The 26,188-nt window shown below is 41.5% G+C and overlaps 1 protein-coding gene across 1 annotated transcript in view; it reads right to left on the bottom strand.

Annotated features, from left to right (window-relative positions):
• Positions 1 to 22,876, bottom strand: part of fhit (fragile histidine triad diadenosine triphosphatase) — a 368,579-nt gene extending 345,703 nt beyond the window's left edge. The window contains exons 1-3 of the mRNA XM_083771365.1: positions 22,852 to 22,876; positions 16,721 to 16,818; positions 3,563 to 3,659 (exon numbers count right to left, since the gene is read on the bottom strand). The gene's annotated coding sequence lies outside the window, so the exon portion shown is untranslated. The remainder of the gene's footprint in view (positions 1 to 3,562; positions 3,660 to 16,720; positions 16,819 to 22,851) is intronic.
• Between the last annotated feature and the right edge of the window lie 3,312 nt (positions 22,877 to 26,188).

The following is a 26,188-nucleotide window of genomic DNA, read 5'->3' as shown; positions in this document are numbered from 1 at the left end:
GTTGCTTCTTTTTCTGTTGATTGTTTTCCTTATGTCTCGTGTAAAGCACTTTATAACACAATTTGGAAAGGTGCTATAATGTTTATTAATGTTAACATATCCATTCGCAAATATGAAATGTACATCCGCGTGTCATTAACTCCCATGAGAAATAATGGCGATGCTCACCGTTGCAAGTTGGTGAAAAAAAAAAAGACACTTGCATAAACAGACTTTCTCAATACCAAGAACACAAAGAATGTCCTTGGGAAGAATAATACAGGACTCGTCATCAGCGTCTTTGTAGTTTTAGACCGACTTGCTACGAGCTTAGTAAATGCAGCAGATGTTCGTGGCTATAGGCTCTAATCTCAATATTTTACTTTACCTACTGTATACTATTGGTGAGAATCTCACCGAGTGAGATTGCTGTGGTAGTTTAACAAAATGAAATGTAACCGTTTGTAGCCATAGTGCATCATAGCCTCTGAGTTATGCCATGTTAAAGAAAAGAAAAAGCAGCCACGTTGTTGTGCCTAATTTTCCATAAGATGGTGTGCCGCACTGAGAAACAGCAAATCTATCGACAAGCAACGCGTCGCATTCGCAATTAATTGAGATCTTATGGATCTGTCTGACATACGCGTCTCTCTCTCTCTCTCTCTCTCTCTCTCTCTCTCTCTCTCTCTCAGGCTTAAACTCACACTGGACCCATTTTCACCTCATTAATCATTCATTTCATCTTCAGTCTGTTCAGATTGGCCCCCATTTTATACTCGACTCATTGGATCGATTGTGGAAGTCAATATTTTATGGGCTAGTGATCATAGGCATACTTTACATCGAAGGTATATTGCTTTGTCTTTTCATTAATATATTGAGAAGTAGACTATCCTTGCGTTCAGTCATCGCAAACATTTCATTATTGCACTGCAACATTGACTTTAACATTTTAATATGTGATCAAGAGTAGAAGAATTGTTTAATACGATTATTACAATTACGTTGTGTGTGTATATATATACACTTCTACTTTCAATCTTTTTGTTAAGTCTACCAGCCAAGCTGCCTTGTAAGATGTCGAACTAACTGACGAAATGTCTTTTCTTGTTGCAACGTTAATTGGAACCTTGGGGAGGGTGGGGCGATGGGGGATTTGTAATTAAAATGAAAAATGTTTAATAAAAACTTAAAAAAAAACCCAATTACGTTGTTCCGTGTACTTGGTGAATCAGTGCAACAACCCTGACTCGAAAATAAATCTATCAGTATGAAGTATGTCTTAAGTTGTCCTTTAACTGAAAAGAAAACACATAATCTGTTCATAATACACTACAAGGTGCCAATTATCATAACTGCAGCACAGCTGTCTTCAATGAAGTGACAGTTGATAGTCAGGTATACAGGGATGTGACATACAGTATCTCCACTCATGCTGGTGATAATTTTTCTAACCAGATTGCAACAACAACAACAAAATACAAAAGAAAGAAAGAAAAAAATCTTGCTTTCCATTTTAGTGATTAGCTGGATGTTCTTCTCTATTCTAGCAGGCTCACAGCACCGCATTTATGTGCATGTGAATTACACATCTGTGGTTCTCGCAGTGGGGTTCGGGGTCCCCAGGAAGAATTGTTAACATAAGCATCAAAATCTGATTAGCCATATATACTAAAAGCTCAAAACGAGACGCGACGCGACACATGACAACACAAATCTAGTAAGGCGCCCCTGACACAAAGTTTTTTTTTTTTCTTTTTTTACAATTTACAATTTACAATTTAGGCATTTAGCAGACGCTCTTAATCCAGAGCGACTTACATTAAGCAAGAACAAAAGCATGGGAATACATCACATAAAAGCATTTATCATGAAACATGCGTAAGCTAACAGTGGAATATCTATATAATGAAACTATACATATATACTACTATGCTATACATATGTACTATGGCGTGCTATGACAAGTAAGACGCGCAAACGCGGGAAGCGAACGCAGCTCGTGTGTGTGTGGTTGTGTGTGTGTGTGTGTGTGTGTGTGTGTGTGCTACAGCTGCGCCCTGTGTGTGTGTGTGTGTGTGTGCTACAGCTGCGCCCTCTGGTGGCGGGCGGGTGGTGTAACAGCGGGACACACAGACATTCAGCCCTTGCTGTCATAGTAAGTGGCTCACTGCGTTCGCAATCACTGCGTTCGCAACTATATACAATGCAATTATAGTGCTGTCTACATAACATGCTATAAGTCTGTATCAAATGCTATCTAAGTCTACGGAAGTGCTATCTAAGGGGGTAGGGTAAGTGCTATGGGCAATGATGGAGTCTGAAAAGGTGGGTTTTCAGACTACGGCGGAAGATTGGGAGTGATGCTGCAGTTCTGACTGCAATGGGAAGTGCATTCCACAGTTTTGGAGCCAGAAGGGAGAAGAGTCTGGGACGTGTGGAGCAATGTCCCGGCGTTTTTAGTGAGGGTACTTTCAGCTTCCCGGCGTTGGCTGATCTGAGTGCGCGGGAGGGTTTTTAGCCAAATAGATAATTCGGGGGTCCTTAACAAAGTTTGAGAACCACTGAATTACATGATGCAAAATTGCCTATCATTCATGCATTCTCTTCATAGCACTGAACTGGTTATTTGTCAACTGACATTATAAATCCTAAAATACACGTTGATTCATTGCTTTGTTTGCTATTGCTATAACGCTTCTGTATCACAGCTCGACTCAAAAGATTTACTTCATGAACAGTAATATAGGCTATATCATTTCTTTCATTCGGTTGTTTTAACATAGAGAGGTGACTTCCGCATACCCGGTTTAATTTCACAGCAGGTGCGTATATAGGTCCTGGCAGAGCAGCAAACGTTTGGTGTTTTTTTTTAGTGTATTAAACATTATGCTATAATTTAGCTATTGACAAATAGCAGACATACAAGCTCTGGTCTGCTATTTTAGAAAAATCGTGAAAATATTTATTTCAGAAAACTGGAGGATTTAGAAGATTTCTTTTTTAATTTTGAGGTTAGGGTTATGTTTTCTTTACAGCATCCCCTGTTGCTGCCAACATCCCCACCCACGGTTGGAACTGGGGAGAGACGGCGCCCCAAAATGGGTTAAACTCTAAATACATACTGTTTTTTAGCATACAGTAGTCACAGGCCCGCTTACACAATTTTAAGGACGCTACAGTCTTAAACAAGAAAAGAAGTTATGAGAGTCACTATAGTGTAGTGTCACAGGTGTTTCCAATAAGAGTACGGCAAGCAGATCAATAGGCAACATTCTCCAGCATGATCGGTTGCTATAGTCAACACCTTATCCCCGTTGTGTGAGCTCAGCTATGCTGCAAGAGACCAGAGACATTGAACTAAGCACTGACGTTATTAGGGCCAAGGCTAGCACAAGGCGGAGGATGTGGTACTGTATGTAATGTATACAGGCAACTGCACTATACCGTTGCTGTCGTTGGCTCTAACTGTAATCAACTTGGTTCATCCCACCCTTCTCGTGGCTCAAAAATAGACAGGTTGGTGGAAAAATCAATGGTCGAGTCGGTTTTATTGTCAGAGCGATGCAGTAAATACACTTACCTTCAACCTCGCCTGCTTCCCACGGCCTCGCACACACAGATGGGTAATTAGAGAGGGATGAAGGGACGGATGGAAGCGAGAGAGAGTGGTATGAAGTCTGGGGGTAGAGGGAATAGAAAATAACAAGACAAGTTTAATTACTGCAGGGCACCAAGGTGCAATAAGACTCCTCCTGTTACGTTGCGATCAAACATGTGGGTCGTGAGCTGGGACGTTCCCCTCAATGATTACGGATCGGGATCCATACCGGGGAGATGTTCTCCGACAGGGTGGCAATTCTACTATTAACACATTGAGTCACAGTTAACCCATTTTGACCTGAGATCAGATTCTAAAAATGTCCCGTTTGAAAAATAGCAGACCTACAAGCTCGTAGCGCGCCACTCGGTGGCGCGCTATGAGCTTGTAGATCTGCTATTTTTCGATAGCTAAAGCATAACATAATGCTAACACCAAAAGGGGTTCCTGGACAAAATGGGTTAAGCAGTGGTGGACAAAAGTACTCAAAGTTTTTACCTAAGTAAAAATACTAATACTGCAATATAGAACTACTCCATTACAAGGAGAAGTCCAGAATTCAAGTATTGACATCAAAATGTACTTCAAGTATCAAACGGTTAAAGTACACATTATGCAGAATGTTCCAAGTTTTCAAATGTATAAAATGCCTTTTGAAAATAGCAGATCTACAAGCTCACAATGTGTCGCATTGCCATGCATTGTGAGCTTGTAGATTGGCTATTTTCAAATGGCCGAAATGTATATAGGGCTGAAGTGGTTATAGTGTGTATTAATAATCAAAAGCTACAAAGTAACTAAAGTTTTTCAAATAAATGTAGTGGAGTAAAAGCACAATATTTGCCTCCGAGATGTAATGGAGTAGAAGTAATTTTAAGTACTGGAAATTGGAAATACTCAAGTAAAGTACAAATGCCTCAAAATTGCACTTTTACACCATTGTACTTTACACCACTGCAGTTAAGCAACTTCAAATTAAATGCAGTCCGTGCCACCATCCTAGAGGTACTTTCACCTACAGTACCTGCGTCAGTATACGGAGGGTACACAAATTCAAGCTGACTGTTACATTTTATGAGCGATACCCATTATCCACCATTCTACTTGCAAATACATGTTTTAACTTGCTACAGGCTAGAAATGTCGTATGAGAGTATATTTGAGAATATTATTCAATAAGTGGAGATTTCCCCTCCTTGGCCCCTCCTTTGTATGGTTTCTGTAGTGTTCTCAAGCAGTGTATGGGACTGTCACTTAACGCCAAGCTAAACCACAGCCAATGAAGACAGAATCAAGGTTGGAATTGACCGTTTACTTGCATACTTCTTCGATGACATGATGGTGAAAACTGTAAAATAATAAAACAATACAAACATTCAGTGTCTGTTCTAAATTGACAGCATTGCACACCCAGGCAATTAGCAAAATCACACTGGCTAAACCACATACACACTGCAGTGTAATTAGCAAGATGACATACACCTGCACTGCTCTGCAGACAGCAGCAAACGTTGTTTAGAAATCCAAACTTCCAAATAAACATTCACAAAACATATCACAGAAAGTTACAATAACTGGATTCACCAGCACAACTTACGACATTGCATCTAGAATGCTCCCAAGTGGGTAAGATGTGTTTCAATTAGGCTCAAGCTCTGAGTTTTCAAAATAAAAGCAGTGGTACACACCTTCACAATAAAGTATTCCCAAACTTCACAAAGGCAAGACAGTTTCTGTGACCAGATGAAATCAAAGAATGAAGTGCTTCAAGAAACCAAATAAGAAACCAATTGAAGCATGGCAGGATTCTTTTTATAAGCCTGTTCTACTTAACAATTTATCACCTTTGCTGAAGCACAAAATAAAAAAATAATCAATGATGCTGTAATCCAGGACACACTGGAGCCCCATTTCCGATTATGGGTGATAGGTTTTATATTAATCACTGAGGGGAAATGTATTCCTTTCAGCAGATTTAGTCTTTTGAATAACACACCATTGATCTACATCGACACGTTGTAAACTTGTAGATTGGCTGAACAATTTTCGAATGTTTTTCAGAATAGTAAAAAATGGCAAATAGGGATTTATGGATAAGGTGTAAGGGGTGGCGCAAGATATAGCCATTATAGTCTTAGTCAACTAAATTAACACTGCCTTTGAAATGGCATATTCTATCCTATATTAGGATTGGGACAGAATATCTAGCCCCACAAGTCAGAACCCAATGGTGCTGAAGTTTATGACATTTTTGAGACCCAGTTACCATGGGGTCCTATTCCACCTCTACCCTGCCACCTGGTACGCGAACATAAATAAACATAAATACCGTCGGATACGTCCTTTCTGCACTGTTTGAGGGCTTCTGTTCGTTTGAGGGCTTCTGAATGTGTGAACTCTAGTTTACAACGTACACCGCTGCAAATTCTCCTGTGCCGCGGAAGCCGTTAAGTATTTTTAATCTTTGTTTGACCGATTTGGTCGCTTTGATTCTTCTCTTCCTTCCTTCGTTCCATCATTTCCATACAAAAACACATCACCGCACAGGGACCCTACGGGTCAGCCCGGTTCGGTTCAGATTGGGCTGACCCAGGGGGTTCCGAGAGGGGCTACAGAATATCCAGAATACACTGCATCTTCATCAGATGGTAAAATGCGATCAACCAATTGCAAGCAATTCACCAAATTGTAGTCACCCATGCAGAAACGCCAAAGGTGCTGCTGAGGGACATAATGCATAATAAATGAAAACTGAATCATAAATAAAAAGCGGTTTGAGTTTGCCTCATGTGTATAAGCCCAGTTACGCATTCAAACGTAAACATTTTCAAAAGGTGAACTTATAGATCAGCAATTTTTTGCAAACATTTGAATAACACGTTATTTATTCCAACCAGTTCCTTTTCCCCCTCCATCAGGCACCCCAGCTGACCAGGGGGAAGCAGTATAGAGACCAGGACGGGGAGATGCAAACTCCACACAGAAAGGCTCTGTTGCCGACCCCTATAGGGCGTCGCAGTCCCGCCCCCTTTCAGAACGACGAGTGGCCCAGGAAATGATTCTCCGTTCATTTTCTCCATAGGCTTTTCAAAAAGTATTTATTTAAAGACGGTTACGCCGCGGACAAAGCCAACTCGGATCGTGACAAATCATGACAATAATTACAATGTTTTGGGCCGATCAAATAATTAGAAAGAAGAAAAACAAAACTAATAGTGTCGTATCCTGCCTTTATTTTCTTCTTTCAAATTATTTGATTATGATTTGTCACGACCAGAGTTGGCTTTGTCCGCGGCGTAACCGTCTTTATATAAATACTTTTTGAAAAGCCTATGGAGAAAATGAATGGAGAATCATTTCCTGGGCCACTGAAAGTACTGTGTCAGTGATGAACTGGCAAAGAACCGTTATAACCAGAGCCATAACCTCCCTAAGGAGGGCCCAGCTTGCCTGCCAAGCGCTCCATCTCCTTTCCCTTTCCCTTTCCATTCCCAGAGAGAGGCTCCCACCGGTGACAGGGAGGCACTGGGATGCCGATAGTGCCAGTAATTAAAAGGGTTGATCAGAGTGACGGAAGGAGGACGCCCAGGGAGAAAACAAGGTTCTGAAGAGGGAGGCGAGCGAGCGAGAACAAGGTAGAGAGAGAGAGAGAGAGAGAGAGAGATTGAGAGCATTATGAGCATCTATCACATGAGATCAGTCCTCAAGTTAAGAGGGGTAGCCTTTTTTTTGTCCTCAGACACTTCAATCGGGGTGGAAATCTCAGAGTCGCCATAATGGAAGACCCAGAAAAGCTGAATTTACAGAGTCAAGGACTCTGAGTGTGTTCATGTTATCGAGAAGAACGGGAACTATAAAGAGACACTTTCTTAAAGGCGTCGTGAAATGAAAAATACGTTTTTCACACTTTTAGACTATATCCGTGGTCATCATATGGGCATACCCAACAATGGATGCCAAAGAAAAGTAAAGGGCAAATTCTCATTGTTGTGTGTTTTTATATCAAAAGTCCATAAAAATATGTTTTTAACTACTTCCTGAAAACTAAAATGTGCTGCGTGATGACGTGTAGAGATACACATCAATAAAATAAATGAAGCTCACCATGCAGTTTGTTTCACATGCTTCTTGGCCTCCTCCACACAGCTGGTTTTGATTAAAGAACTACTCCGTTTTAATTCTCATTCAAGATGACATCCAGACAGTGCATTACTTGTTTTAAACTTAATCATCACGCTAAAATATGTATATAGGTTGTTATAGGTTATAAATAAGCCGCTGCCTTGTCCTCATGTCTCTAGCTGTCACTTTGTTTACAAGCTACATTCACGTGCAGGAAGTCACAGACTTTGAGACCCCATAGCCTGGAGGGATGCGATGCTCCGATTGGTTCAGAAACTTCAGAGCCAGCGTTTGAAGCTAAAACTTCAAAATAAAATGTCCAGAATTCTGTTTTGGTTCTCTTCACAATATATGGGTGGGGCGAATGACACTAATAAGCACTAATAATGACACTAATAAGCCAAACATTAATTGCGTTCCCGGGTCTATTTCAATTACCTTTACAGCGACATGCTTGCTTTTGGTCCGAGAAATGTCAGTGACAGACAGGGCATCATTCATATAGGATGAGCCACTCAAGGCATAGAGTATATATATCTATAGAGAAGACACCCGAGTTCTCCTCCCATCCACTTGCATTGAGTTGCTCAAAAGCGCATGAGGCGGATTCACTCCTCCTTCCTGGTAGGAACAGAGTGCATTCTGGGACGGATTGCAATGGTGAGTGGCCCCAAACACATGAACGCGCTGCCGTTGAACGCGCACGAGCGTCGTCCATCGTGAACGTGTACAATGAGAGTCAACGGACAGCGCGTTCATGTGTTTGGGGCCAGGCTGCAATACCTTCATTCGGCCACTATGTTCAGCATCCAGAACCATGCTGCCTCAGGTGGAGTTCTATTGGAGTAAATCCAGGAGCTAGACTGCTGCCATCTATCCGGCTTTTCATCTGTCAAGGCTGTCAAATGTTTCTAACGTAAACTTTCATGCAGGTAATTGCTGTTAAGGGGAACAAAATAACAAGCCACCAGTGCTTAACTGTGAAATGTGCTTAACTGTTGGTATGAAAGTAGTACTGTGGCATTTAAATGAAGTCAGTCTCATGCAAAGTGCTATGACAATAAAGCTCCTGTAACAATGGCTATGTACAGTTGTGGGCAATCGTTTACCTACATTTGTACAGTTTTTACTTTCCAATCATTTATAAAACTCTTATTTATCTGTGATAGTTTAGATGTAGATTGTAGCAAACACTTCTGAAAATGTAACCAAATCTGCTGGGTCAAAAATATACATACGGTATGCTAATACAAAAAAAAAAATTGTGCGTGCGTGCGTCAAAGAAGTACATTTGCTGAAATGTATGTATACCTTTGTTCACAACTGATGTAATATGCGGTGACTGATGAAAGCGAGAGGGCTCAAACACATTAATTTGACCAATGATACCTCATAATGCTTAATTTGTGTGTTGCGCACTGAAAACAGATGTAGCCTACAAGCCAACAAAGCTTGTAGATCATGCCATTTTCGGTACCACCATACACTGAAATATCAAGCTCAATGGTAGGTGTGGCAGTCATTGAATAACCATCCATCTTTTTTTTCTTCTAATTTCCTCTCCAAATTAATTAAATAATTTACCTAAAATGATCTTGCAAGTCCACTGGCAATCCGCCCGCGGGCGACTGATTGAGCATCACCTAGGGTTATAGTTATACGGAGATGATGCTAGCTGCAGAATCCGACCCACGCTGGCTTCATGTGGGAGAAAAAGAACGAGGTATAGACCCAAAAACGAGCACACTATAAAGCCCATTCAGCAATCTGACGGGAGCCCGGCTCACAATGCAACGAAACAAAGAATAGCCAGCGCAGCACTCCAAAGTCATTCTAGTACCTCTTCATTAATAAGGCATGGGCTTACTGTACTCGGACGTGTTTTGTCGTCAAGCCCTCCTCTCAGCATGTATCAGAATAAAGAAACTGGTCAGTGGTTGTTGTTTGTAGCGGGGGGGTTAGACACAGTCATTAAGAAGACAAGGACTGCCGTTTGAATTTGTAAATAGTCACCGTGATTCTGCGAAACTGTCATTCTCAAAAGCATCCGACCTAATATTTTTGACAAAAATATTTAAAAAAAAACAAAGTAAAAAAAAAAACATGAAACCTTATCCTTTGGAAAGCATATATTGCCTGTTGTTTCCCTCTTTTTTTGACATGACAAAGCCTAATTTGGCATAGCCATATATAAGAACAAAACAGTTAACAACGTGACATTCTGCCATGTGCATTACAGACATTGTGTAGGCAGGGGCATATGCACTATACAGTAGAGATTAATATGTAAATGCTTCTGTGCCAAGAGGACTCTTACAGAGCACTTATTGTCGCCGGCAACAACATGGCATCTCTCCTGATTTAATTTATTTTGTACGTACGTGCCAAATACTGTAGGTCAACAAGATCCTCTCCTTCTGATTCACCACATTAACTGTTCCATATAAATTACAAATACCAAATAAATAATAACTTATTAAAGCCCGCATCAGTGAATTCAATTTATATTTGGAAGCCAAGCAGCACACAATGTCACCTTAGCTTGGACAATTATGGGGATGCGATACAGGATTTGTTGAACTTTTGGCATTGTAGGATTACAACCGGTAGGTATTCGGTAGGTAACAGTGGCAATTTGCGTAGACATCAACTGTTGGATTATAATGTTGATTTATGTAATGTGATGCCAGGCATGTCCATGCATGGGCATTAATGTTCCCTAACGTAGATTTATGCTTCAGATACTGCAGATGAGGAATACACAACAATATTGAAAGCTGAATTGCTGCAACTTTAAACTAAATGCAACAGAATTTTAACATAGTGACAACCTAGAACAGACAAGTTCAGATTAAAGTACATGTCTTTGCCCCTCCCCCATTCATAATGTTAATCTAGACCAGTGGTTTTTGGTTTTCAACCCTTTTCATATCAAGTTCCATTATATATTCCCTTGGCATTTGAACACCCAAAACGAATAGGTTTTGTTTTCGTTCCATGCTGTATTGATGTTCCTACATACAGTAGGAGACGTAACAGGCAAACGTTGATCAAAAAAACTATTATTTTACATTCTGTAGTTGTGTAGACTTCTTGTAAATTAAGTAATAAAGATGTTTAACAATCATTTTCTCTTGAGTTAAATTCACGATTTAAGTCAGTTACAGATCTATAAGGGTACATTTTGTCACCAACTCTCCATCCTTTAGCTGGGGACCACCTGGAACCCCCTCAAGGACCACTAGTGGTCCCCAGACCACTGGTTGAAAACCACTGTTCTAGAAACAACCTTGGAGACCACAGGCTACCGTGACCATGTATGAGTAATGAAGCTGCAGATATTGACTGTTCATTCGTGAATGAACATATTACAAGTCTGCAGTGATAATTTTAAACGAATATTGTTCTGCAATACATATTCATTAATATGTTCTTTTTGAACAGTATGGACCTTTAGAGTACAAGACAGATAGCCTACCAATATCACCACTTATCCATATAGTGACAAATTGAAAATTGGGCCTTCCAAGATCTAATTCCCAATGATCATCATAATCCAATTAAAATAATTAATAGCATTTTCTACCGCTCGCTTTTTTTCTCCTTGTGACCAAGTACAAGTAATGAGTACACGCTAATAAATGCAATCGGACAGGCTCCGTTGCATTTACGGCCTCCGGTTATGGAATCTAGTCGTGATATGAAGGAATGTGGCATTTACTGAGGCTAATATTTCCTATCATTGCTCAGTGTAGCATGCACATCCACCAGCTGGGAGAGATAATGCACAAACAGGATAATAGATTAGCTTTTCTGAAACAAAACTACAGGCAGTTTTTAAGCTACAGGGTGAAATATCAAATATAATCTTTCTTAATAACAGACAGAGATGCTAGACATACACCGATGGTTGTCTTGAAAATAAAGGTTCTAGCAAAGAGCGGTTATCCAAATATTGTTCTCTATATGGGGGGGTATATTGGTCCAGATGTGCTGGTTGGTTCCTTGCATGGTTTCCGCCGCCAACGGTGTATGAATGTGTGTGTGTGTGTGTGTGTGTGTGTGAGTGCGTGTGCGTGTGCGTGTGCGTGTGCGTGTGTGTGTGTGTAATGCACAATCTATGTAAAGCGCCTTGGATAAAAGGCGCTATATATAAATGCACCATTTACAATTTATATGTAGCAGGTTCTCTTCTAAATCTGTAATATCTGTGTGTTTGCTCATCTGAAGCTTGTACAACATGTTATAAATTGATCTGAAGCTTGTATATTGCATTATATGTGAATATGATATCGGGATAGCGGGAGTCAATTGGCAAATCTCTGTGACTCCTAGGAATAGACTACGTGACAACCAGGAATAGTCTGGTGACCACCGGAGACGGGTGGCAGCCGGAATGTAGACGGCACCCAGGAGCAGTATGGGTTGGCGCCCCAGCCTGTGTCTTCCGTGAGGAAGAAGCCCAACAAACCCACGGTGAGGCCTTTAGGAGGGCCTTTCAAGCCGCAAGTGGAGCCTGCGGCACCACCATGGGCAAGGTGGAGCCTGCAGAACCATTACGGCTCAAGATTACACCATTCCTGAATGAAGTGCCTGGTGCTGGGAGTCTGGTGCAACGCACAGGGGCAGGGTCTGGTGAGAGCAGGAGTGGACCTGGTGAGACGTAGGGGGGCCTGGACAGGAGTCAACCCACAGAGCCTAGTCCTTCCATCCACTCCACACGCCAGAATAGTACCTCCCAGTCCCGGCAGAGTAGTTCGGGAGGAACGGATTGTGTGTCTCTGGTTTTTCCCTAATGGGACTGATCGAGGGTAGCTACTGGGTCGTAAGTCAGGACTTGATCACCCTGGATGGGTCACCTGAGTGATGGGGTATGATGTTGGGAGACCTGAAACCCAGATGACCTGGGGATACATCACTGAGGCTACGTCCCAGGTGACCTGGGGATACATCACTGAGGCTACGTCCCAGGTGCATCCATGTGATTGGGATACATCACTGAGGATACGTCCAGGTGCATCCATGTGATGTATATTTGTTTTTTGTGCTGAGCCGTCTCAGCTCTCATGTGTCGGTCTGATAATAAGAAATACATAGATGATACCCCGTGGTCAGAACAGAGTTTACGTCCAAGAAAAAAAATAAACAAAAGTGTATTTACTCTGAGAATGGACACCATGAGGAGGGTGGTCCCTATGTAAGCCTGGATATTACAGTATGTACAAGCAGTGCTGTACTTGTATTTCTCCATATCCTTAGCCTAAAGCCATGTGTATATGATATGGAGCTATTCTCTTTGTCAGTGCAATATTAAGTTGAAGCTGTATTCTGCTATACTGTATGTGCTGCAATTCTGGCAATCACGCCTACCTATAACAGCAGCACGTTTACACAATTCCGCAAAAAGACAATGACTGCCTCAAAGATACTGCCTCAAAGGCAATGCTGTCTTTCTATATTACTTTGTTGTTGTATTGCTGCATAAGAGCAAGCAACCATGTGAAATGCCTCCTGACCTACTCTATGTAAAAAAGGCATAAAAATGAGAACCTACACTGACTGTCACATACTCACATCATTGTTGTTGTAAAAGTGGTTGCTAGCATATAGCTCCTTATATATTCTCTACTTCAATTACGTATTTTAATTAGCTAGACGGTGACCACTCAGCCTTGCTTCATTTGTTTCACGCTTCTGGTCTGTTTGTCCACTTGTGTGCAGAATTAAAACATACAGTAACTGAAATGGGCGAATTGTACTAGTAATAAAAAACGCTTTGGTAGTATAAGTAATTCAAAAAGAATGATACCCGTATCTGTGTTGCATGATTGAAACCAATGTTGCCTTGGAGATGGCTTGCAAATGAGGTGGCAAAAAATAAATGTCAAAAGGTTGTCAGTCAGCGCTTATTGTATTTTTAAAATGTATTATGTATTTGAATAACTGACTGTCATTTCCAGCGGTGATGAAAAATTGAAGTTGTTGAATAATATATGGTGATGTATGATGGCAGTAACATCTTTTACAATGACACAGGGGAAAAAATCAATCAGGCTGAACTGAGGAGTACGTGACATTAGATTTAGATGACCTATAAGTAACACTTTTTTCCCACTGTGTAACTACAGCACCACAGGAGAGGTCACTTCCATTTGCATTTTATTTCCAAAGGTCTGTAAACATCTCTGGCTGAAGGATTCTAGAGTCTAGACCACCCATTGGCCAGACAGTAAAACCCTGTCAATATCCCAGGGTTGCCTGTGCAATGTTATCATTGTTATTGGCATGGCGTCACACCATGCTTGAATTAAATCACGCCATGCCTTGTCATAAGAGCTGCAATAAACAAAATATTATTATTATTATTTGTTTTAGTGAATCATGGTGTGTGTGATATTAAATGTGAGCTTTATCATATTCCATCATATTCAAGTGCTTTTGGAGAGAAATGAGACAGACTCCATGCAGTCACTTTCAGTAGTAGAGGCCTGCAGAGGGGGGCTGTGTGTGTCTGTGACTTAGCCTGGTTAATAAACCAGACCGAATCAGCCGTTGGCAAAAATAAATTGCCTGCCGGCGGATTACGGTCTGGAGAGGCTCAATTGTACGCCCATTTCCTACACCAGAGAAATGGGGCGGCCAATCGGGACACGGTATGCAATATGGGCGGGCTTTGGTACAGTGACTTTCAACGCTTGAGACCTTTGACTGACAGTAGCTCTGACCAATTGCGTCAAAGAGAAAATGTTTCAACCCGCCGCCCCTGGAAATGAAATCCAAGCTGAGCCTCCCCAGACTAATATCCCACGGTCCGTGCGATATTAGTCTGGTTTATTAACCAGGCTATCTGTGACTGTGCCCAGGTGATGGTCGTTGATGCTCATTAATACATCAAGGAAGGCAATTATTTTTCTGCACTGTCACATAGGTCTACATCTATCCTAAGATGCCATTTTTTTTACATGTTAACTCGAGCTAGGTTCTAAACAAGAAAGCATGTTTACAGTTGTTGCACCTAAATTAAGTAATTTTACATGAAAAGTAATGCTACTTTTGCAATGTAGCCTAGTTAAATAAAAATTGTGAAAAAAAAATCTTGGGGGGAGATAAATAATTTAAAAAATCGTTAATTTGTCTGGAAAATAATTTAGTGTTATCTGAATATGGTGAAAATCGTATCATGAATCTCATATCATGATACGTATCGTGAGTTGAGTGTATCGTTACATGCTTAGTCTCAATAGACGATCACCAATCAATGACCGCTTTCCAAAGCTGGGGGCCTGGGGGCCATCAGCGGTGCGGGAGGGGGAGGGGGCGAGGGGGTGAGCAGCAGCATTGTTAGCTCAGACAGTATGAGTTTCCTTTTTAAGATGCATGCATGCACGCACACACATACGCACGCACACAGGCTGCTGCAGACACATACTCTGAGAAGTGGAGCTGCATGCATGTGCATGTAAATATCCATTCATAGCGAAATAAAACGGACCTAACTATTGTTCTGCTCAACAAACAACAAACAACAAACAACAACAGTAACATTACACAACAAACCATAGTAATAGTATGACTGCTCTATAATTTGAAGTCTATCCTACAATTAAAAAAATCACACCCGTGTGAAGTGAGGGGCGCTCTTATCATCGTACATCATCATGGCGTAAAATAGACACAATGCCTATTTGCTCCCTATGACGTAAAATTCTACATTCATTATCAATGAGAATTTAATGTTTGTGTAGAACGGAAATCTACACTAATAGCTGAATATAATACAATAGCAATACAAGAGCAATAATACAAATTAATCTTAATTCATTAATCTAATTAATTAATCTAATGAATTAATTAAAAAATGTCGGCGCGCAGCCGAAAGTCCCCCCCCCCGTGCCCAGCACCATGCCAAAGCTTTTTCCCCTGCAGGAAACACTGTATTCTATTGGAACGTGTGGGGGAACCCTGCCAAAGTTAATAGCAAGCCACCAGTATAAAGGGTACTTAGCTTAGCTGTGAGACTAAGAACACAGCTCTGTATAATAAAGGCAGAGGCATATCTTGAGAATTCAGCCCAGCTGTACCTGGCTTTAATAGCTTGGCCAGAAATCTCTCCTACCCTCGGGCTAGACAGCTGACAAAAACAAGCACTGCTTTTTTTAGTCTTCTTTTAAGAGTTGATTACCATCCCCACTGCTCGTGGCTCACACTTCTTTAATACCTCCCCTCTAATCCATCTCATTCCATCTTCCTTCTATACATCTTTTTCCACCAGTCCCTCGGCTGTCAGCTCTCTCTCTCTCCCACCTTGCAGCTTCTTCTATTCTCCCATCAAGTCGGTGCCCACCCCACTCGCCGCTCCAAATCAGATATTGCCAACTATCTTTCTGTGTTAAGAGTTAAGACTGCCGTTGTGTGCCATCAGATATAGTAACATAATATTTTCATTGCCAGTACGGGAAATAGATTAAGAATGAGAGAGACTGACGAGGAGCCAACTGGTTAACGTGATTGAGAGTGAGGGGCCTTTGTTTTCAATCGGATTAAGACGACATAAACTACAGAGTGGGGATAAATGCCTGTCGTCCACCAGGGCGCCGTGGACCGGGGGCCGCGCGCTTATCATTGGTCCACCGTTGCAACTGACACGCGCTAAGCTCCTCAGAGGAAGACACAGGCAGCGGCGACGGCCACACTAACAGGATAGGCTAGGCTGAAGGGCATCAGAAATAAGCATGTTAGACTCCAGAAGGGCCCGGTGCCTTTATTGCGTTGGCGCCCTTTTTATTGCATTCGAATGATCTGAAAGGTCATGAATGACTTGACTTATCCTCTTTGATTTTTTTCGCCCCCCCCCCCCCCCTTACACAGTATGTTCATAGTACAGAAAGTCTACATGTTGCTGAAGGAGTTTTATACATGTTCTGCCGTTCTGTGCCATTCAAAGGTTTGAGCTCAGCAGGGTATCCTTTGGAGTTCAAAGCCAGGGTACAGAATGTGTGCTGCTCGTATAATATTTACCTGTGTCTGTAAGACAATGTTTTGGCTCCGGTGTAGATCAGCTCCGTATCAGAATGCAGTCGAGTGACGACTCCTCAGATGCCCTGCTCAGCTTTGCTCTGCGGAAACATGTAAATGTGCCAGAGAGTTAACGGGAGAGGCTGAAGCGTTGATATTCAGCTCAGGGTTCGACTGACCCCATCCTCCATACCTCTGTGCTGACCTCGAGACCTTGCAGTGAAAATCATTTGGCAGCTTCTGCTCCCTGCCGTACAGGACGGATACTGACCTCTGAGTGCGCGCACACGCACGCACACACACACACACACCACCACCCCCCCAGCTTTCTCTCTCCCATTCTTCCTACTGCCTTTTCGAAACGTATCAAGGATTGGAGAAACAGTCAGGGATGACCCGATGGACCCAGACGACGTCCATCATTTTATTTTTAGGTCATTCGACTTGTAATTGCAAAAAGCACTTCCCTGAATAGCGAGCGTGTCAGTGTGATTTTTAGTGAATTCTAAAGAGTAAACCCTCTCTCGAGTCTCTATTGACAGCATCAACTCGCCTTTTTGTCTATTATGGACAAAAAACACCTCTATAGAAGTACAAAAATATGTATTAAACTACCCTACTATTTTTGGCATTATTGAACTGAATTCAATATCAATGAATGTAAGTATCTGTATACTAACACATTGCTTTAATCTCTGCAAAGATGCCTTTTCAAGTCAAGTCTAAAGCAGGCTTCCAGATCTTTAGAATAAAGATAAAGAAAGAACCTTCGAGAGAAAGAGATTGGAAAATTAAGTAAAGTATTTCACTAGTCACAATCGACAGGTTCAGCAGAGCAACTCATAGTACCGTATGAATAACTCTGAAGTCTGAATACACATGAACTATTGGCCCGTGTAAAATAATGGGTTATGCCTGATTTGTGTCATGCACCGAAAATAGCCGATCAGATCTGCTATTTTCAGTGTGCAGTGAAGTGCACGCAACTAAGTATAACTCGGGCTTCAGGTTAAATGAAGACATGGTACACTTCAACAACAGCCCAGCCGGACGTGAAATGGGATAAGTTGTACGTGCTGGGGCCAAAGTGATGACGCACACCACTCTAACACAATATGCCTGCATGTCGGACGAGCCGGCAAAATACAATGCTTTGGGAGAATGGACGCAGGCCTATTGAATTATACATGAAGTGGAGGGAATCAAATCAACTGTGCGAGGTATTGCTGCAGCATGAATAAATGGTGCATAATTGATAACCAAGGCTCGCTTACATTATGCATCCCCGTTTGCAAATCTTCCATACGAAGTTCTGACGCAACAAAAGCCATGGGATCGCGGGGACTACGTTATCAGTGATCTAATGAAGCACACAGCGTTAATGCTTTATGGTAATACCCGCTGCTGTGTGGGGAGGCTGACCCTTTCCAACTGGCAAGAGGTTGGAAAGGGACATTTTTATTTATTATTTCATCGTCTACTCAGGCTTATGTGAATTGTGAACAAATACCAGACGACTCGCCACTTTACCAACTCGCCCCCAGCTAAATGTGTTAATATAGTAAACAGTTAATTTAGTATTTCCCTCCCTCTCTGAAATCTGAAATGATCTTGTATACAGATTTATTTGATTGTGTGGTAGTCGATCTCTATACTCTGTAAAATTAAGAAAGAATAAACATGAGAGAGAGACGGTGACTGCTTAATTAAGTTAATTTAGGACCTTCTAGCAGTTAATTTCGTTTTATTAAACACATTTCTTCCATGTAGCCCATGTTTTGTAATGGCATCATCAGGCTATTATGCCCATGGATATACAGAGTGAACTTAACAATGATAAATTAATATGACTAGCCCTTACCCGTTGTGAGATACTCCCCCCCCCCCTTGTGGCCGTGGGGGGTACTGCGCCCGGGTGCGTTTGTAATTGACTAATAAATTCATTCATAATCTTTAATGCCTGTGTGAAAAGTGGGAGTGATTGGTGCAGGCAGTAAGGAGCTACGGCAGTGTTTCTGACACACAGACAGACACACACACACGCAGACAGACATTGTTAGAATTATAGTATGATAATACCGTTTATATAATCAACAACATGAATAATGTTTGTTATTTACAGCTAGGTAGAGTAGTGGGGCGAGATGGAAAAGGGGCGACCGTACCCGTTACCATGTGAACACCCCACATGTTGCTTGATTCAATATTTACTTTTTGATATTCATTTTAGCTGCCCCTTCCTATACAAACCCAAATACAAATTAAGAAAACGGTTACAAACATATAGCAATATTAACCTAATAAAACTATTAAATTCACAAAAGTAGCTACGCTTTGCGCCACCAGAGCGAGCGAGCCACAACACTTCCTTGTTTTGCTCGGCAAGTAGCTTATGTGACGGGAGAATAGCGCTTGATGTATTTACGGGGCTGCCTGGAGCCACACATTCACAGTCATATGAGCCGGGCGGTGCTTAGACGCCCGCACGGCATGTGTTTGTAAAGCAATCAAGCGCTCCCCTTCCCCAGTTCAGCAAGGCTGCAGGATGATACAAAGTGATTGAAGGAGTGGGTTATCGGTGAAATGTTATACCGGTCACGTGATGGTAACCAGCCAATCAGAATGAAGTATTGGGACTACCCATTTTAGAACTCCATTTTAACCATGTTAAATTCATCAAAAACACTCGTCTTCTTCTTCTTCTTCTTCGTGACTGATATTGCCCTCCTAATACGTGAGGGGGCCGTGTTTTTTCAATTACTGTTTTCATAATAATAATAAAAACAGTAATAGACAAATTCAGAAATGGGTCTCATTGCCAACGTATTCCCTGTAGGCGGAGACAACATATCTGCGGTGTAAACAGCCAGGTCTTCTGCTACATTGAATGGTAGAGTGACTGATGTTAGTCTGCTCAAACGTTACTCTTTTACCTGCTTTTTACTAACACTGACTTTACAAAGATGCCCAGAACATTGGGATGAACCTGTGTAGTTTATGTCCCGAGACATGGCCAAAGCATTTCTGTTTTGTTTTTTTAAGTGAAATATCCTTTAACATTGAACCAAGCTATGAGGAAACATGCAGCATGTGGTGCAGAAGCGTAATACGAAAGCCTACACGGGTTGTGCAAGGATGCGCTGTGATTGGCCAGTCACTGTGATTGACAGCCTAAACCTAACCCTACCCCTAACCTTAACCTCAGTAAAACTATACCTAGACCTAACCCTAACCTTAACCTCAGTAAACTTAACTTGCCCGGGGGCGTGGTTATAAGTACAACCCATGTAGGAATTAGTATGTCGCGGTGCAGAAAGCACTGTGCATCTTTAAATCTTTAAATAAATACTTTTTGAAAAGTCTATGAGGAAAATGAACTGCGATTTATTTTCCGGGTCTCTCGAGGGATTTCCCATAGGGGACTCTTAGATTGCGTCAGAAATAAGCATATCAGCTGGCTGATTTTAATCATATCAACTGATATGAAGCATCAACTGCTGGTCAAAAAGTAAGATTTATTTATTTTCCTCCAAACAGACTTTATCAAATGCAACTCAATATCATAAACGACACAGGAGTCATATAGGCTACATGACCGGAATCAACAGGGTGGTTTGGTACTTTGGGAAATCCAATAACGTGCCAGTTCTGCCAAAATACATAGAAATAAATTAAATTGAGTTTTTAAACTTTTATTCAACCAAGACAATCTAGTCTAATTAATCTGGTAATTAATTAAATGCCAAAACTGGCTGAAACAACACTTTGGCTCAAACTCTGAGCCAGTGTGGTGGACAAGACATTTCAGGTTGTTACAATTAAACTAGGCTGCAAGATGGGGTTCAGTTTCATAAAAATAATTGCCACAAAGGCAGATGGTACCCATACAAAGATCTTAAACAGCCCAGACAAACTGGATACGGGTAATTGAAATATCTGTCTGCGAATTAAAAACAAGCAAACGTTCCAACAAGCAGGTCCTCCTTATAATCATTTTATGATTATAATGCGAAGCACAAGTTCCAAGTTCCATGCCAAATTGCCACACAAGAACAAATGGAAATAAATCTGTGACTTCACACCTTAGAGTATATATGAATAGAGAAGACACCCGAGTTCTCCTCCCATCCACTTGCATTAAGTTGCTCAAAAGCGCATGAGGCGATTTCACTCCTCCTTCCGTGTAGGAACAGAGTGCATTCTGGGATGGATTGGCCCCAAACACATGAACGCGCTGCCGTTGACTAACATTGTGCCGTTTGTGCGCGTTCACATATGAAACATTCGTTCACGTGTCATGGCCCCAAACACTGCTGGTCTCGGACAGGAACAAACTGCAGGTTGAAAAGACCCTCAGCTCTGAACTCGGTAGAATCTGCACCTGGCTCGCTGATAACAAACTATCCTTACACCTGGGAAAAACTGAATCCATTCTCTTCGGATCAAATAGTAATCTCAGCAAGGCAGATGGCTTCTTGGTTAGAGTGGGTGACACTTATTACACGGAAAGATGAAATTACCTACCTAGGTTCCATCCTGGAGGCCAATCTTTCCGGTGATAAAATGGCCACCAACGTAATCAAAAAAGTCAATCAAAGAACAAGATTCCTTTACAGGATCTCCTCACTGGTCAACAAAAACACCTTGAAGACCTTAACAGGAGCCCTCGTACAAGGTTTCTTTGACTATGCATCCACCTCTTGGTACCACAGCACCTCAAAGGCCCTTAAAACAAGGCTCCAGACCTCCCAAAACAAACTGGTCAGGCTCCTACTTAGCCTCACCCCCCGAACCCACCTCGCCCCTGCCCATTTTGACTGGCTGGGATGGCTTAGGGTCGACGACAGAGTACAGCATCTTGCAATGGGTCTGGTCCACAAGATTCGATACACCACTAAGATACCCATGTACCGGTCTAAATACTTCCTTAAAGTAAACGAAGTCCACACCCACAACACCAGAGGGAGTGCAACAAACCATGTACAACCCAGATTCGGCACAAACAAGGGACTAAATTATTTTCGCTCCTATGCCACCAAAATGTGGAACGCCCTACCAACAGTCATTAAGACATCCCTTGACTCCTTCAAAACCGCTCTCAAAGGGCACCTACGGATGGCTGCAATTCGAAACTGGCCTCTGTAAAATCTGAATCTGAAATCTAATTCTACAAACTAATACATATTTCAATCAATCAATCAAAAAAACGTTTGCAATGATAGTCAACGGACCAGCGCTGGCTCGAGCTGCAATACCAAATTCGGCCACTATATGTCCATTTCGCCTCAGGGTTTCCTCCGGGTGCCGTCTCTATTCACATATACTCTAAGCTTCACACCTTTAGAACCGTTAACCTTTAGAACCTTAACACAACGAATACTTTAACACCTTTAACAAACATACATATTTAATATCAACATCCTACACTGTTTCTTCAGAAACAGTACTTTCTATGTGATGTTATTAATATGATTTTATTATTATTAATATTAATAGTATATATTTATTTTGCCAGTTTTAGCTTTAGTGCAGGGTTTGTTTGTTTTTTCTTTGTTCCATTTTGTTCTCTGTCCATCTACAGGTAATATAATGGCATACATTAATGACATAAATGGCAATTAATGACATAATTTGCATGTCTTCATAACAAGTGGCTACTGGCTATGTTCACTTCAGTCAAGAACAGTGCATAGCTCCATATACGACAGGTATGTACTGTAGGCTGTCGAAACGAAAGCCTGTATGCTAAAATCCAATCGTGGCCAAGGAAAAATAGCATGTGTTTTTGTTTGTATGTTTTTTTTAGTAAGATACTAGCCCTGTAAACATGACTCTCGTATCATGGCAGTCATGTTCCAGGGCTAGTAAGATACCACCCCGCAACCAAAGATGAAAACCTCCACCAGCTAGGCAGCTGGTGAATCACTAACTCACATTGACAGAATGAGCGAAGTGGGACACGTACATTTCTTAATATAATGCATTGTCCACACATATGAGACTGCAATTTGGTGTCTAGACATATTAGGCAGCATGGCAGTACAGTTATTATCTGTAATAATACTCAATGTCTGTTTACACACGCGAATGTGTACAAGGCTACAAGCACACGAGCACTGACAGTTTACACTCACCTTCCGTGTGATGATCCAGTCAGACATATGCAGGCATACTGTCGTGTGGGAACTGTAGTTTTATTTCAAGGGGATGTTGTAAGAAATAGTTTAGGTTCTTTCTTAAAAGACTACAACTACCACAATGGCGATTATCTCAAGCTCTACGCTCTACACAGACGCATGCTAACACGTGCGTCTGTGTAGTAATATGATCTCTACAGTCTACTGTAGCTATTTAAGGGGGTGTGTCCTTAGAGTATATACTCTATGGGTGTGTCGCATACGTGACGTCGCATATCATTAAACGATGGTTGCAGTAAGTACACAGATTGATTGATTGAAATATTTATTAACAGTTTGTAGAATTACAGTACATTTCAAGCACAAACTCAATACAAAGACTGCATTACACTTGTTTACAACAGGGTCCACATTGTTCAATTCATCAAAACATTTAAGGTCATTACACACTGGCGAATTAGCGACGCGATGCGAATAAGCGATTTGAAAATGCGAAATATTGCATGTTGCAGTTCGCCTGCGAATCTCTGCAAAATACGACACCAGAGCGAACAAATAAAAGCGAAAACGGTCGCATTTTCGCACATTCGCACATTCGCCACTGATGTGGAAGCTTGCATGGACTTCAATTGGTTTTTTTTTTAAATGCGAATTATTCGCACGAATATATCGCATCGCTAATTCGCCAGTGTGTAATGACCTTTAGAGACATACAAATAGACACTTCTATGTAGTTAAAGAACAGAACAGGAATTCATCATATAGGAAGCAAAAAGGGAAAAGATACATATACAGTGAGATTGCAGCCATCCGTAGGTGCCCTTTGAGAGCAGTTTTGAAGGAGTCAAGGGATTCACATGTCTTAAAGGTTTTATGACATTCATTTTCATTTTAATTTTATTTTATTTTAGGTTTTATGACCTCAATTACACCCAAAAAACCTGAACTTTGAACATTCAGTGGATTTTCTGTGGTCTGAAGTTTTCTTTGGGGTTTGGAAGCCTTTTAAACTACAATGAAAACAGGCAACACAGTGAAAACAGTGACATCTGCTGGCAAATCCCATTGACATATATGGGATTTGCAGGGTCTTACATCACTTACTGCCAGCAAATCAGAGCACCTGTTTGAGCCAGAAAACCCCAGATCACAGAAAATCTACTGAATGTTAAAAGTTCATGTTTTTTGGGTGCAATTGAGATTAGAAAACCTAAAAAAAATAAGAACAATTCCAAAACCTTTTTTTAATGTCACAATCCCTTTAATGACTGTTGGTCCACATTTTGGTGGCATAGGAGCGGAAATAATTTAGTCCCTTGTTTCTGCCGAATCTGGGTTGTACATGGTTTGTTGCACTCCCTCTAGTGTTGTGGGTGTGGAATTCGTTAACATTAAGGAAATATTTAGACAGGTAAATGGGTATCTTGGTGGTGTATCGAATCTTGTGGACAAGACCCATTGCAAGATGCTGTACTCTGTCGTCGACCCTAAGCCATCCCAGCCTGTCAAAGTGGGCAGGGGTGAGGTGGGTTCGGGGGGTGAGGCCAAGTAGGAGCCTGACCAGTTTGTTTTGGGAGGCCTTGTTTTAAGGGCCTTTGAGGTGCTGTAGTACCATGAGGTGCATGCATTGTCAAAGAAACCTTGTACGAGGGCTCCTGTTTAGGTCTTCAAGGTGTTTTTGTTGACCAGTGAGGAGATCCTGTAAAGCAATCTTGTTTTGATTGACTTTTTTGATTACGTTGGTGGCCATTTTATCACCGGAAAGATTGGCCTCCAGGATGGAACCTAGGTAGGTAATTTCATATTTTCACCCATTGTCACCCACTCTAACCAAGAATCCATCTGCCTTGCTGAGATTACTATTTGATCTGAAGAGAATGGATTCAGTTTTTCCCATGTGTAAGGATAGTTTGTTATCAGCGAGCCAGGTGCAGATTCTACCGAGTTCAGAGCTGCAGTTTGTTCCTGTCCAAGACCAGCAGTGTGGAACGCCACAGCTCACTGGGAGGGGGGACAGTGTTCCGTTCACCTCCACCATACTGTTCTCTCCCCTCCAGGTAGGATTGCATCCAGCTCACTGATGTGCTATGAAAACCAATATATAGCTTTTAGCTTGTTATCCAGTATGGAGTGGTTCACGGTGTCAAAAGCCTTTTGTAATAATAATAATAATAATAAAACTTTATTTGTATAGCACCTTTCATGACATGAAATGCAGCTCAAAGTGCTTTACAGAGTGTAACCTGGGCACTAAGGCCCGGAAACAGAACCAGACTACGCCACAATGGGAATTTCACCCAGAGAATATAATACACACGCCCACTGGGCAAAGTGAAGGAAGAGAAGGGGAGCAGAGACGTGTAGTTCCAGTTTTAAATATATATTGTTTTATGTTGAATACAAAAGGGTTAATTAAAAGAGACTTTAATCATATGGTCAATATCGAAAAGGAGTCTAAAATGGCAATAGCCTACAATAAATACCAGTAGCCGGGGGTACCAGGGGTGTCCTTACTGACAGGGGGAAGGCAGGGAGTGAGGGAGTGAGGGGAAAGAATCCCCGCCACCAAGGACGCACACACTTCAAACACTTTGCACTGCAAGAAAACAGAAAAGGAATTATATACATGCACTGCAAGAAAACAGAAAAGGAATTATATACACACACAACACTTGTTTCAGAATAAAAGGCAAGCCACTGTATAAAAGTATAACATGCAAGTAAAATCCCCATACAGCCTCTAGTATATACCACGTGACCCACCACCTATCGGGACTACAAGTTACAACCCTAGCCCTCCCAGCTACGGGCAATGCTGGTATAGCCAGAGCATAATACTATAATCATACTATAATTAACCGAATGTCTGAGTGAGTGTGTGTCCGTGTGTGTGTGTCCGTGTGTGTGTGTGTGTGTGTGTGTCTGTCAGAAACAGTGCCGTAACTCCTTACTGCCTGCACCAATCACTCCCACTTTTCACAAAGGCATTGACCATATGCTGTTTTTTCGATTTGACACATTAATGATTATTAATTTATTTATTAGTCAATTACAAACGCACCCGGGTGCAGTACCCTTCACGGCCACAAGGGGGGGCAAATATCTCACAACGGGTAAGGACTAGTCATACTATAATTCTAACAATGTCTGTGTGTGTGTGTGTGTGTGTGTGTGTGAGTGTGTGTGTGTGTGTGTGTCAGAAACAATTTAAACCAAGCATTATCTCCTCATTGCCTGCACCAATCGCTCCCACTTTTCACACAGGCATTGACATATATGGACATATGGACTATGGAGGGTGTAACGGAGCCCTTTTTTCGATTTGACACATTAA

Source organism: Protomyctophum parallelum, assembly GCF_964188405.1.
Source record: "Protomyctophum parallelum genome assembly, chromosome: 8".
Classification (NCBI taxonomy): Eukaryota; Metazoa; Chordata; class Actinopteri; order Myctophiformes; family Myctophidae; genus Protomyctophum; species Protomyctophum parallelum.
The sequence above is the reverse complement of the archived record's forward strand: the minus strand, read 5'-3'. Positions and strand labels throughout refer to the sequence as shown.